Source organism: Mauremys mutica, chromosome 1, assembly GCF_020497125.1.
Source record: "Mauremys mutica isolate MM-2020 ecotype Southern chromosome 1, ASM2049712v1, whole genome shotgun sequence".
NCBI lineage: Eukaryota > Metazoa > Chordata > Testudines > Geoemydidae > Mauremys > Mauremys mutica.
Window position 1 is genome coordinate 203156516 of NC_059072.1, and position 13435 is coordinate 203169950.

The 13435-nt window shown below is 41.5% G+C and overlaps 1 long non-coding RNA gene across 2 annotated transcripts in view; it reads left to right on the forward strand.

Moving 5' to 3' along the window:
* The window catches only part of LOC123344141, a 116577-nt gene extending 105722 nt beyond the window's left edge, over positions 1-10855 (forward strand). For both annotated transcript variants that reach the window (XR_006572463.1, XR_006572464.1), the window contains one exon: positions 10147-10855. This is a non-coding gene — a long non-coding RNA (uncharacterized LOC123344141). The remainder of the gene's footprint in view (positions 1-10146) is intronic.
* Positions 10856-13435: the final 2580 nt, after the last annotated feature.

Here is a 13435-nt window from a genome sequence, read left to right on the forward strand (position 1 = left end):
TGCTGGGCCTACATTCACCTCCAAAGGTTGTGGCATAAGGGACTATAAAGATTGACTTAGTGTATCACACAGACACATGTGGTTCCTATAGCTGGGATTTGCAGTCCAAACAGGAACTCAAAAAAACATATCTTTGATTTCCAGTGCTCAGTATTGTGTTACTCCTGTGTTTTTATATCTTGTAAAAAGTGTAATGTAAAAATAGAGGATAATTTCCTTACCTCAGAACATCAATAGATGTATAGCCTTTTATTTATCTATTTACTGGGTATTTTGAGTAATGATTTTCAGAAGGAACATGATGTAGTATATTAACACCTAATAAAAATTAACTTGGTTATCTTTACACCAACAGCAGCAGAATGCAACTGACTTCAGTGCTGCATGCTGGGGCCCTGTGAAAATATTCAGACTGAAAATACTTTTCTTATTTCCATTGTCATATTTGTCCTAAGCTGGAAAATGTGTATTTTCCTCACAATGCTAAGATTGATAGGTACAGTACAAGAACTTGTCAAAATAATTTATCAAGCCAGTACAGTTATTCAATAAACCAACCTCAAGGTGTGGACTCTGCCAAGTTTTATCAAGAAGGAGAAAGTTAACTTGGTAGAGTTGAGAGCAGTGCAAATATATAAAGCATCTGTAATTATTACTTATCGTAGTGCCTAGGAGCCCCAATCATGGAGCAGGACTACATTGTGCTAGGTTCAGTACAAATACAGAAGAAAAAGACAGTTCCTGTCACAAAGAGCTTACAATCTAAATAACGCTGGTACTCTAGGGATATGTCTGTACTTGGAGCTGGGGGTATGATTCCCAACTTGAGGAGACATACTTGTGCTACCTCTCATGGAGCTAGCATGCTAAAAATAGAAAGTAGACATAGCACTGTGGGAGGAGCTAGCCGTTCTGAGTGTTTGCCTGTTGCAGATGCTAGGTACTTATGCGGGGTGGCCATTCCCTCATACTACACTCTATTTCTAGCATGCAAGCTTGGGCAGTGTGAGAGTGTCTCCCTGAGCTGGGAATCGCGCCTCCAGCTCCAAGCATAGCCATACTCTAGGTGCCAAACTAGGTGAAATATTGTACCCACATTCTAGCCATAATTAAAATAAAAGCACATCCCAGCCTCCAGTTCCAAAATAACACCGACAAAGCAGCACGCGTGTGCAGAGTAAGTAGAAAATATGAAGACTGCTATTGTGTTCATCTGGAAAAAGTAACTGTTGCAAAAGAAAGGTGGGGAAGGGCTTGAGTCAGTCTCTCTCTCTCTCTCTTTTAAATTCACCAGTCTGCTAATTCTGATTCTCACCAGTCTGAGATTCTGACAGAAAGAGGTTCAGCCAGTAAGACTGCTGGAACATGTGGTGAGAGATACTTTTGCTTTGTACTCAGCTTGTTGAGATAGGTATTAGTTGCCTTTTACCTTTTTTCTTCGTAGCCAATTCTGACTTGTATGCCTCATTACTTGTAATCGCTTGAAATCTATATTTCTGTAGTTAATACATTTATTGTTTTCATTTAAAGCAGCGTGTTTGGATTGAAGTGTTTGGGAAACTTCATTTCTGTTAATGAAATGATGGACTTTATATGAGCATGTATCATCCAGGAGGGTGATGGGCCGTACAAGATGACCATTTCCAGGGAGAGTCTGGGACTGAGAATTTGCTGGTGGTGTTCTGCAGTGTAATTCAAGAGTGGCTGGCTTTAGCACTCATACAGTCCAGCTTGGAGTGATTTACATGCTGGAGGCTGTGTGAGAGCAGACCAGGAGTGGTGGCTCTCATAGCGAAATGGTGTAAAAGACACCCCAGGTTGGAGGATTGAGGGATATAGCTGTTCAGCAGACCAGATTGTACCCTGGGTAATGTCACACATAGGTTTCAGAAAAATAGATCCTAGATGTCTTTTTTTGATGAGATTACAAATTTGGTTGATAAAAGTAATAGCATTGACGTAATACACTTAAACTTCAGTAAAGTATTTGACTAGTACTGCATGACATTTTGATTAAAAAAACCCTAGAATAATACAAAATTAACATGGCATACATTAAATGGATTTAAAACTGGCTAACTGATAGGTCACCAAATGTAATTGTAAAGGGGGAGGGGGAGTCATTCAATGGGTGTGTCTCACAAGATCAATTCTTGGTCCTCTGCCATTTAACATTTTTAGCAATGACTTGGAAAGAACCAAATTCCTCGCTGATAAAGGTGGCAGATAACACGCAGATTGGGGGAGTGGTAAATAATGAAGAGGACAGGTCACAAATATATAGAGAGATGGATCACTTGGTAAGCTGGGAGCAAACAAACAGTATGTGTTTTAATATAGATAAATGTATACATCTAGGAAAAAATAATGTTGGCATTACTTACAAGATGGGGGACTCCCTCTTAGGAAGCAATGACTCAGAAAAATATTTGGGGGTCATGCTGGATAATCAGCTGAACATGCGCTTCCAGTGCAATGCAGCAGCCAAAAGGAATAATGAAATCCTGGGGTGCTTAAACAGGGGAATATTAAGTAGGAGTAGAACAGTTATTTTACCTCTGTATTTGGCACTGGTGTAACTTCTGCTGGAATACTGTGTTCAGTTCTGGTGTTCACAATTCAAGGAGGAGGTTGATAAATTGGAGAGGGTTCAGATAAAAGCCACAACAATGATTAAAGGATTAGAAAACATGTTTAATAGTTATTTAGCTGGGTGAAATTGCTTCAATGAATAGTGAATTCATCAAAAATGTGTTTTTCACATCTGAGAGAATTTGTGAATTCAGGTAAAATTCAGTGAGCATTTTCCTTTTTTTTTTTCCCCAGCTGAAACTGCTCAACACTTGGTAAATTATTCTAATGTTTAATTACCTGCACTGTTAACTTTTAACACCTTATTTCCAGTCTGAATTTGTCTAGCTTCAACTTCCAACCATTGGACCATGTTATACTTTTGTTGTCTAGCTTGAAGAGTCCATTATCAAATATTTATTCTCCATATAGACTGTGATCAAATCACCACTTAACCTTCTCTTTGTTAAGCTAAATCATTTTTCTAATTGACATTTCATTTTGAATTGAGAAGTCATTTTGAAATGACATTCGAAATGTTTTGTTCACCTCTGTTAGTGACCCTCACAGGGTCTGAGATGTAGAGGGAGGGTTGAAAATAAAAAGCATGAAAACTGTTTTTGACCACCAGAGGTATAGGAGAGGGAGCAAGGGGAGCTACTGAGATTTGGTGGTGTGTGTGCCCTGTCCACCAATGACCCAGTGCCCCTGCCAAGATGCTGGTGCCTTTTCCCCTAGCCAACCCCAATGTGGTGGTTTGGTGTGCCCGCTCCGAGTTCTGCCCTTCCCCTGAGCGTGGTGTCTCTACCATGTGTTTGCTCTCTGGTAGCTGGCCTGATCGTGTCTGCCACAGTGGTGGCTCCAGCCCCTCCTCTGGCTGTCATTCTTACTTTTGCGAGATGTGTGGGACTGGAAAACATTATGAGGAGGGGGGCAAAAACATACATCTCCCCCCCCCCCAACATCTCACTATTCCTCCGTCACAGTACCCTTTTGCTACCCTCCCTCACTGGGGGTTGAGATCCACAGTTTGGGAAATGCTGGTGTAGGCATTACAGACACACATCTGTGCTGTGGATAGATAGATCTATTCAAACTCCAAGGTCAATTCAGGACATCACTCTTAGAAAAAAAAAACATAAAACCAGTGACAGAGAGAGGACCTTTAAAGGAGGAAAAGAGATAATAATTTTGATCACTTCAGTATCCGGGCAAATCTAGAGATTCCCAACAGGAGAGAATTCAGATGACTGGATTATTGAAACTTTTGTGCCACAGAATGTGAATTTAGATACACCTCTACCCCGACATAATGCAGCCTGATATAACATAAATTCAGATATAATGCGGTAAAGCAGCACTCCGGGGAGCGGGCGGGGCTGAGCACTCCAGCGGATCAAAGCAAGTTCGATATAACGCTGTTTCACCTATAATGCAGTAAGATTTTTTGGCTCCCGAGGACAGCATTATATCGGGGTAGAGGTGTATATACAACATTCAGAATAAGTAGTTTTTAAATCAACTGGATTCTCTTCCTTGGACAAGCAAGGTTCTTGTGAAAGTATTTTTATTAACTCTTTTAAAGAGTCGCAAATAGTTTAATTGTTTTTTGTGAAAAGTTTAGCTTTCCCATCCACAATTGGAGATGAGAACTACACATGAGTAGTTGTCAGGGTTCAGTTCAGATGCTTATCCAAACCATCTATAAAAACTGGACTGACTCTCTCTCTGGAGCGATTTTCAGCTCTGCTGCTTCTGGTTCTATCAAATTCACTTAGGGCTTGTCTACATGGAGACACTCAAGAAAATTAATCTGAATTAACTAAAGGTGTGAATTTAAAGTAAATTAGTTAAACTGCATTAAATTCCTGTGGTGGACACTCTCATTCAGAATTCAAGTTGCCTTAATTCGGTTTAGCTTAATTTGCTTCCAAAGTGAATTAAACTAAACCTAATTAAGGCCACTTTAATTCTGAATGAGAGTGTCCACAACAGGAATTTAATGCAGTTTAACTTTAAATTTTTTTCTAAATGTAGACAAACCCTTTGAGTGTGGTGCTATAAATAAAAGGTTTGGAGAGTGGAAGCTTCTTATTTTATCCAGATTAGATAATTGGTCTCTAATTCTAATAAGTCCATTTATTTTTAGCCACAATTGAATATCTAGGGGCTCTGATTGACTATCCCTGCTTTATAGATTGGTTTGTGTCTTTGCCAGTTTAGATATTTGGTCCAGAGCCTACACAGATTAATTATGGACTAGAAATAAAAAGGACAGTTTAGAAATCCATTTTGCCCCTGAAATCTGTTGTTAATGATAGTCATTGCTGACATTTTCTACTATTAAACTTTAATTTGTCTACCCTGAGAACAAAGTTATTAGCTCAATCATTTCTCACTAAGTTAAAAAAAATAAAGTATGGGTAATACCAACATGTGCAATTGATAATTGAAATTTACAGTTAAGGAAATAATTTCACTGATATATACCAAAGCATACAAGCAAATAATATTCTGAAGGCAGTTGTGATGGGGTAGCCGGTCCACTAAATGGTAGTGGAGTCTAAGGATTGGCCTATCTCCACAGGGGCAGCTCTAGGCATTTTGCCACCCCAAGCACGGCAGGCAGGCTGCCTTTGGCGGCTTGCCTGCAGAGGGTCCGCTGGTCCCGTGGCTTTGGCGGACCTCCCACAGGCGTGCCTGTGGGAGGTCCTCCGAAGCTGCGGGACCAGCGGACCCTCCGCAGGCAAGCCTGTGCCTGTGCCTGTGGGAGGTCCTCCGAAGCTGCGGGACCAGCGGACCCTCCGCAGGCAAGCCTGTGCCTGTGCCTGTGGGAGGTCCTCCGAAGCTGCGGGACCAGCAGACCCTCCGCAGGCAAGCCGCCGAAGGCAGCCTGCCTGCCGCCCTCGCGGTGCCAGCAGAGCTCCCCCCGTGGCTTGTCGCCCCAAGCGCACGCGCTTGGTGTGCTGGGGCCTGGAGCCGCCCCTGTATCTCCATCACATAGCAGACCTCTCTAAAATTTTAGGAGGTCTGATATATACAGGGACTAAAGAAAAAGGAGATATTGGAAGAAAGGAAGGATCCTGGAAGTAAGCATTGTTTGGAAGGAAATCCTGTTACTGTGTGATTAGAGGGACCAGGAACTCTGCAGAGTTGGTGGGGCAAGGTTCCCCTCTTTCCCGCATTGGGAAGTGGACCAGATATCTGATGCCTCTTCCCACATAGCAGTGGAGATGCAAGAAGAAGGCTCGTCTGTTGAACTGTCCAGGCTAGATGACTAACTTTGGGGTGGGGCACAGGTCACTTGCTGGAGGATTCTCTGCACCTTGAAGTCTTTAAACCATGATTTGATGACTTCAGTAGCTCAGATATAGGTTAGGGTTTATTACAGGAGTGGGTGGGTGAGATTCTGTGGCCTGTGTTGTGCAGGAGGTCACATTAGTCTATGGCTCTAAGATGTCTAAGGCCCTACAGCTGGGGTGTTACACCAGAGCAGAGCTGTCTGGACTCGTGTTTCAAGAGGGAGATACTGACTGCGTTAACCACAACTCCAACTTCAAGAGGAGTGCTCAGGGGCTTCTGCCTGAAATACAACCCAGGTATTACCAGAGAGGCTGAGTCTCTGTCTATACTTACGGCTAAATTAACACTGCTGCGATCAATGCAGTGGTATTGATTTAGCGGGTCTGGTGAAGACCCAGTAAGTGAATGGCAGAGTGCTCTCCCTTTAACTTCTGTACTCCAGCTCCCCGAGAAGCATAAGGTAAGTTGGTGGGAGAGTGTCTCCCATTGACACAGCGTGGTGGAGACACCGTTGCAAGTCGACCTAAATTACATCGACTTCAGTTACGTAACTTAAGTAGCATAACTTACAGCTGTAGTTTAGACCAGCCCTAAGTGTGGCATTGAGGATGCTCATCAGTAACTGTCTGCAAAGAAGATGGGTGAAGACACAGCAGTCCAGAGTGGCAGTAGTGGAAGCTGTGACCCTCGGAGGGATACTGACAAACAGTGAAAAGGTAGGAGCTGCCCAGGGAAGTGGCGAGAAATTGTAAGGAGCAATCTGTAGGTGCCCAACGTGGGTCCAGGCCTGGGACTCAGAGGAGAGGACGAGCCAGGGTTTCCCTATCTCTTCCTCAGCAAAGGAGATGGTGTGAGCCTCAGGGTGGGGAAAGACATGACTGAGAAGGTATTAAAGGGGACTGAGGGCTTGTTGAGAAGGCCCAGAGATTTTTGGGACTTGGCATGTTTGGACTGTTCTTTTATCTCAGAAGTGAACTAAGTTTGAAAGGTGACTTGGCTGGGGGTGGGACATAGAAGCCACAGACCGTGATAAGACTAGACAGGGCCGGCCTTAGGTGTGGGGAATCAGAACGGTTACGCTGGGCACCAACGTCCAAGGGTGTCAAATCAGCATCTAGGGTGGGGTACCAAATAGGGTTGGGTGTGGTATTTTGTTTTTGTTTTTTGCTTCACTGTTTGGGAGATGCTGAAAACACTTTCTGCCCTGGATGACAAAACACATTGGTTTGGCCCTGAGGTGAGAATGCTAGACAACAATATACCATATCTTTTATTGAAAAAAGGATACCCCAATTGGTGAATTCCAGCAATATTCTAGAAAAATTAGGAATCTTGCTACATACATTTTCAAAGCAGTTTGCTAGCATTTGCAAAAAAAAGTTTGGTGGTGTTTGCAGCATAGATTAGAGACCAATTTTCAAAGAATTGGTGATGCAGCATTAATAGGAACAATAGTGCAGTCTTTGCACCCTTTTTTCATTTCCTAAAAAGGATAACAGAATAGTTCCATTCTGTATAGAACACATCCCTCCGGTGACAAGACTTAGTGGAAGGGCTGTAGGTGCATTTCTATGTTAAAAATAACTAGGGTCCAGATTTTAAACAGTATTTTACAGTATTTAGGTGCCTAAAGATGCAGATGGCACCTAGTGGGATTTTCAAAAGCACCTAAGGAGATAGGCACCTAGGCACTTCTGAAAATCTCTACTTGTTGAAATCTGCCTCTTTAGACACCTAAAAATCTAGCCCTTAGTTTTTCCAGACTGGAAGGGTTAAGGGAGCTGTGAAAACAGCATTAGCAGTAATAACCTCTGTGATTCAAACCATATTGTAGGATTAAACCATTTGGGTAATACCTCTTGAGCAGTGAAGAAATATTAAGTAATAGGGCTATAGTTAATCTTGGCAGAATATAATTTTGTCTTTATAAATTCAACAGGTAATACTGATGTTTATTTTAAAGCATTTTTTTATTTTCATCATTTTAAATTTTCACCATTGTGGGAAACTACGAGGGGGTTAGACAATGGGAAGAGTCAGACAATAGTTATTTAGTGACAGTAGATGTTGAGATTCAAAAAGCTAAGTTTTATAACAGTTAAAACACAAATTGCCAACATCATATGTCAAAACTCTACGTTCTCCAGGAGCATTTTTTTCTTTGCCTATCTGTAAATTTCAGTTATGATTGATGGAAGTGTTTTTTCATTGGTGTAGTGTGTACTGTGAAATTGATGATCACCAACATTTACAGATTAAAAAAAAAATCTAATCATGAAGCCTAGCTATAGTGTATGGTAGGTTTCATGCAGGGCTCAATTTGGCAGGCCTGCTCTTAGGTGGCCTCTGAGAATGCCTCCTGAATAAGGCCCTGAAAGGAGACAGTTGTAGGGAGGGGGAGGGATAGATCAGTTGTTTCAGCATTGGCCTGCTAAACCCAGGGTTGTAAATTCAGTCCTTGAGGGGGCCATTTAGGGAACTGGAGTAAAAATCTGCCTGGGGATTGGCCCTGTTTTGAGCAGGGAGTTGACTAGATGACCTCCTGAGGTCCCTTCCAACTCTAAGATTCTATGGTAGGGACACCTAGTTTGAGGATGTAGGTGCTTGGCAGCATCAGAACTTAGATGGTTCTTCACATGCCCACCTGCAGAAATTTAGACACCTAGGAAGTTTAAGTGCCTGCAGGGTTAAACAGCAGTTGAGCAGCATTTTTGAGGACCTAATTTTTGTCCCAGTGTTCCTAAAGTGGCGCTTAGGTGTATAACTTCCTTTGTGGCACCAGTCCCTAAGTCAATTTAAAAAAAAATATGAGAGAACAGGCTCCTAAGTCAGTTAGGTGTTGCAACACTGATCAAAGCAATGTCTAAATATCTTAAAAATCTGGGCCTTAGGTGCCTTTTAAAATTATACCCACATAGCTCAGTTTACCAATGTATGCAATAGCTATTGAAAAAGAAAATAAATATATCCTGGTAACTATAGACACTCATTTAATTTTATTGAAACTTAAGAATGCTTTCTTGTGATTTCTGAGATTCCCAACTAGTCACTTGGGGTCAGATTGTGATATCCTTACTTACACAGAGTAGTTTCTTGCTCCACAAATATTCCCATTGGCTTTAGTAGGACTGCTCATGCTGGAGTTACTATTCAGTGCAAATAAGGGTATCTCCTTCTGGGCCATGATGAACATAAAGAGAAGGGGAGAAATTACAAATAGGTTTCTTCATTAAAGAGAAAATTGTGCCATCTTTATGACTGGAAAACTCCTAGGTTTTTTTCCTCCTTGGGAATTGAATACATAAAAAGCTGCAGGATTTTCAGGAGGCCTAGGGATATGTCCTTAGGCATGGGAAGGGAGATACTGTCTCCTCTACCAAATCCACAGGCATTGTGCTACTTGAGTTGCAGCTTTTCAGATCAGAAACAAAGCCATCTGATTTGTCAGTTGTGGTAATTGCATTTCTAATGTCACTTTTTATAAGAGTGATGATAACACTCCTGTCCTGGCAAAATCCCAATGTTTGTAATTTCATTCTGTATTCTTCACATTCCCTCTGTAGTTTCAACTGCAGAAGTGACTCCGCATTTTCCTCCTCCGTAAAACTGTTCTGTAGTGTTGCAGGTGTAAAATGACTTCTCGATGTCACCCTGGAGGTGGCTTCATTTTAGGGGTGGGTGAATGATCCTTTTGGTATCTAAAGGTCCTTAAAAGATAAGTGCTGTCTAATTTGAATTGTTTATAATTGAAAATAATACTCGTACAGAAAACTATCTTATACATATGATATACACAACAAAATACACAAACACACTTTTATGGATAGAGGTACTAATTTTCATTATTTCTGGTGTATTTTCATGGTGCACAAATGATTTGGTGCTGTATTTACCACTCTTTACATCAGCTGTCTTCACTGTGGTTTGATATCCATCACTAGCCTTCACTGAACAATACATTATTAATTTCCAGATAACAATTGACACTACTTCATGAAAAGTTAGTTTCCTGGCTTTCACCCTCTCACATAAGCCTCCCAGTCAAGATTCTGTTAGGAAGGAATAATTCCTTTCTATATTATGTGTTAAACCTTAACAATATATAGCCCAGGTCTGCTGCCTTTATTCATGTGGTGTGAAACCTTGCTTCACTGAAAAAAATGTAACTACTTGCAAAGTAAGACATTTCATTAGGGAGAACTTGAACCCTGATAATCAGCTGAATTAACCAGCTCACATGGAAGAATCCTAAACAAACCTTTGTGATCTTAGCAGACACCTGAGAAGAATCCATAGCAAGCGGATTGCTTTCCAATGTGCCTCTGCGACCTGCCTTGGAGACGCAGAAAAATGTAAGTCACATCAAGTCACTTGCAAAAGGACCTCTAGCACCAGAAGTGGCCAATGCTAGCAGACTATGTTGCCCCCACCCTATCTCTGCTTCAAATGCAGAAACACTGCGAGCTCTGGCTTCGGACTCCCCAAATACCCTGGCTACTGCATCCCAGCCAACTCCCCCAGAGCCACAACAAGAAAAAGTGGTCCAATAATTTACTATTGATGGAAGGACTACCCCTGTCCCTTTGGATCACCAAACAGGACGCTACAAATAAAAGAATAGGTGCTGCTTCAAAGATCCCTAAACTGGACCCCACCAATTGGCTCCCCCTTGTAGCTTATGCAAGGCAACTCCATCTCCAGATGGCATAGTGCTTCCTCAGAGAATGTCCAGCCCAACGCCATCATCAAAAGAATCAGCACCTCCTCCCCAGCAGGTAACTTCATGGGATCCAGTCATCGGAAGGGCTAGCACTACCTCACAGGTTGCCCCTCGAGACCCACACAATGGGACCTCGTTCCTAGACAGACCAGCATGGCCTCCAAGACCACCCAATGAGACCTTGGCCCCAGAAGGTCTCTCACTGCATCAAAGATCCCCCAGACAGAATTCATTCACAGAAGGACCAGTGTTGTCCCTGGAACTCCCAAGCAAGGCCGCATACCTAAGGGCCAGTACCGGTGCCTCCAAGACTGTCTTGTTTGCATTTTGGTATGTTTGTAATAATTTCTGCATTTCCAGTGTGGTACAAGAGATTTTACCCATGTGACTATTGCAGTAGTTCTCAAGATGTGCAAAGTGCTTACCAAACACATCAGAAAGTAACAGTCCCATATGCTTTCAATAAAGAGAACTTCTTGGTTATCAATTGGACTTGTTTAATGTGGTTTAGCCAAAATAGCTAGCTGATAATACAAGGGGTTTGTGACACCTGTATATCAAAAATGCATAGGCTGCTTTTTAAATTTGGCAGTAAAAGGAAAAATTTCTTTGGGGGCAGGTGATGGTGGGTGGTAACCAGGTTTATTTTCCCTTCCCTGTTTGTTTTCCCCTGCCCTTCACTGTAATTATCATGAAGGATGGTGTGGTTGCTAAGGCACTAGACTGGGATGCAGGACATCTGGGTCTGTTGCCAGCTCTGCCATAGGTCTCCTGTGTGACCTTGGGCAAATCACTTTATTCTTGGTGTTTGTTTCCATCTGAATAATACTGCCCTCCCTCACAGCTGTGTGATGACACATTCATTGATATTTGCAAGGCACTCAGTGATGTGGATCTTATAAATATCTAGCAATTGCCAATCACAGGAAAGAGAAGTGTTGCAAACTCAGTTTCATTGGCTGTCACTTTAGAGTTGTGTGCACATACACACCTTCATTTACCATGCACTGTTTAATTTTAACCCCAATTACATTGCATTTCTGTTTTCCTTGCTATTTCCTATATGACTTTAGTTGTCTTTTTTCCTCATTGATTCCTAATTTTTTTTTTTTAGTATTGCTGCTAATATCATAGGCAAATGAACAGAGAAGTTAGCATAAGGGACTAGGGCATGAGGAAAGTTCTCCTCTGCAGACCACAGCATGTACCTCTTGTAAACTGTGGGTTTATTCAAGAATGTGGCACCTTCCATACTGTCAATGGGCATTCTGATCTCAGAGCCACTGGGGAATGTGCAAGAGTGATCCACAGTGAAGACTGGAGGGGAGAATTCAGTTCTTGTAGATGAACTAGGTCCTTCATAGATTTCTGGCTATGTTTCCAGTAATCTCCGATACAAGAAAAAAAAAATGCTCACAAATGTTATTCCTGGGCTTAAATGATACTTGAAAAGATGTATGGTATTATTTAAACTATAATGGAACTGCACAGCTTTCCAGATTTTCACAAGTGACCTAAAATCATAGACATTTAAATAGTTCATTTTGGCATACTATTATGTGTGACAGTATATTTAATACTAAAATTTGTCACGACTCCAAAACCTTATACATGCAGCCGTCTCTAGGCAGGAAGGCAGCAGGTGATATACAGCATACTACAAAACAGTAGGGGGAAAAGAAGACTTTTGACTAAGGATACTGGAGCATGGATCTGGGTTGATAGATCAGAGGATGTGGAATAGGTTACAAAACTTTTTACCTTTAGGTCCTTGGTTTATATTTAGCTTGGGTCAGGATGTCCTGAAAGTCCCTATCATCTAAGGTCTATATGAAATTATCTGGCCATCTCATTCCAGTTCCTGGCTGCATCATAACTGGATTCACATCACAAATGTCTCTTTAATCTAGTGGAAAAAGCATAACAAGAACCAATAGCAGGAAGTTAAAACTAGACAAATTCAAATGAGAAATTATATGGCCTGTGTGGTATAGGCGGTCAGACCAGGTGATCTAATGTTCCTTTCTGGCCTTAAAATCTACGAATGAATTGGCTCCCTTGTTGGCAAGCTCAGTAGAGCAGAATAAAATAGTAGTAGCTAAAGGATGAATGGACCCAGGAATAAACCATTGTCTCCTAAGAGCGATCCCTCCAAGTTAGGGTTGAGGCAGGTTGGTGGGACAGCATGGGACTGTCCTGCTGTACCTGTATTGTGGACTTCAGTTTCTAGTGCTTTTGGTTAACCGTATTTCACTAAAACTACATTCAGCTTAGGGGGAAAAATCTAAATGAATTATTTCAGTTAATTTTGAATCACATGCCATTAATGATGAGTTCTGCAATGTGCAAGTATAATGAACATTTAATACAATGACAACTCTGTCTTTATTAGAGAGCAGACCTTTCTGTTGTCCCTGTATGACACATTCTATTGTTCAACTAGTTAATCACCTCTTTTTGTTAAGTCAAGATATATTTTTACATTTCTACCCCTCAAGTATTGGTTCTTTATTTTTAGAATTGAGCAACCTATTGCAGTGGTTCAAACTCTTGGAGTTCTAAGATCAATTTAAAGTTTATATCCCTTTCCGTTTTGTATTAAATTTAGATTCATGTCATATGAAAATATGCAGCCATGTAGAATTCCACCCGTGATTCACAAAGAGGCATACGCTGTATACACTGATATACTGCACAACAAATGTATTATTGCAGAAGGTTCACAGAAAGGATTAGTTTTGGTCTCTGTTTTGCAGTTATCTCCCATCCTTCATCCTCCTTATGCCTAATGAAATCTGAAAATCATTGAAACTTAGGGTTGGGAGGGACCTTGAGAGGTTA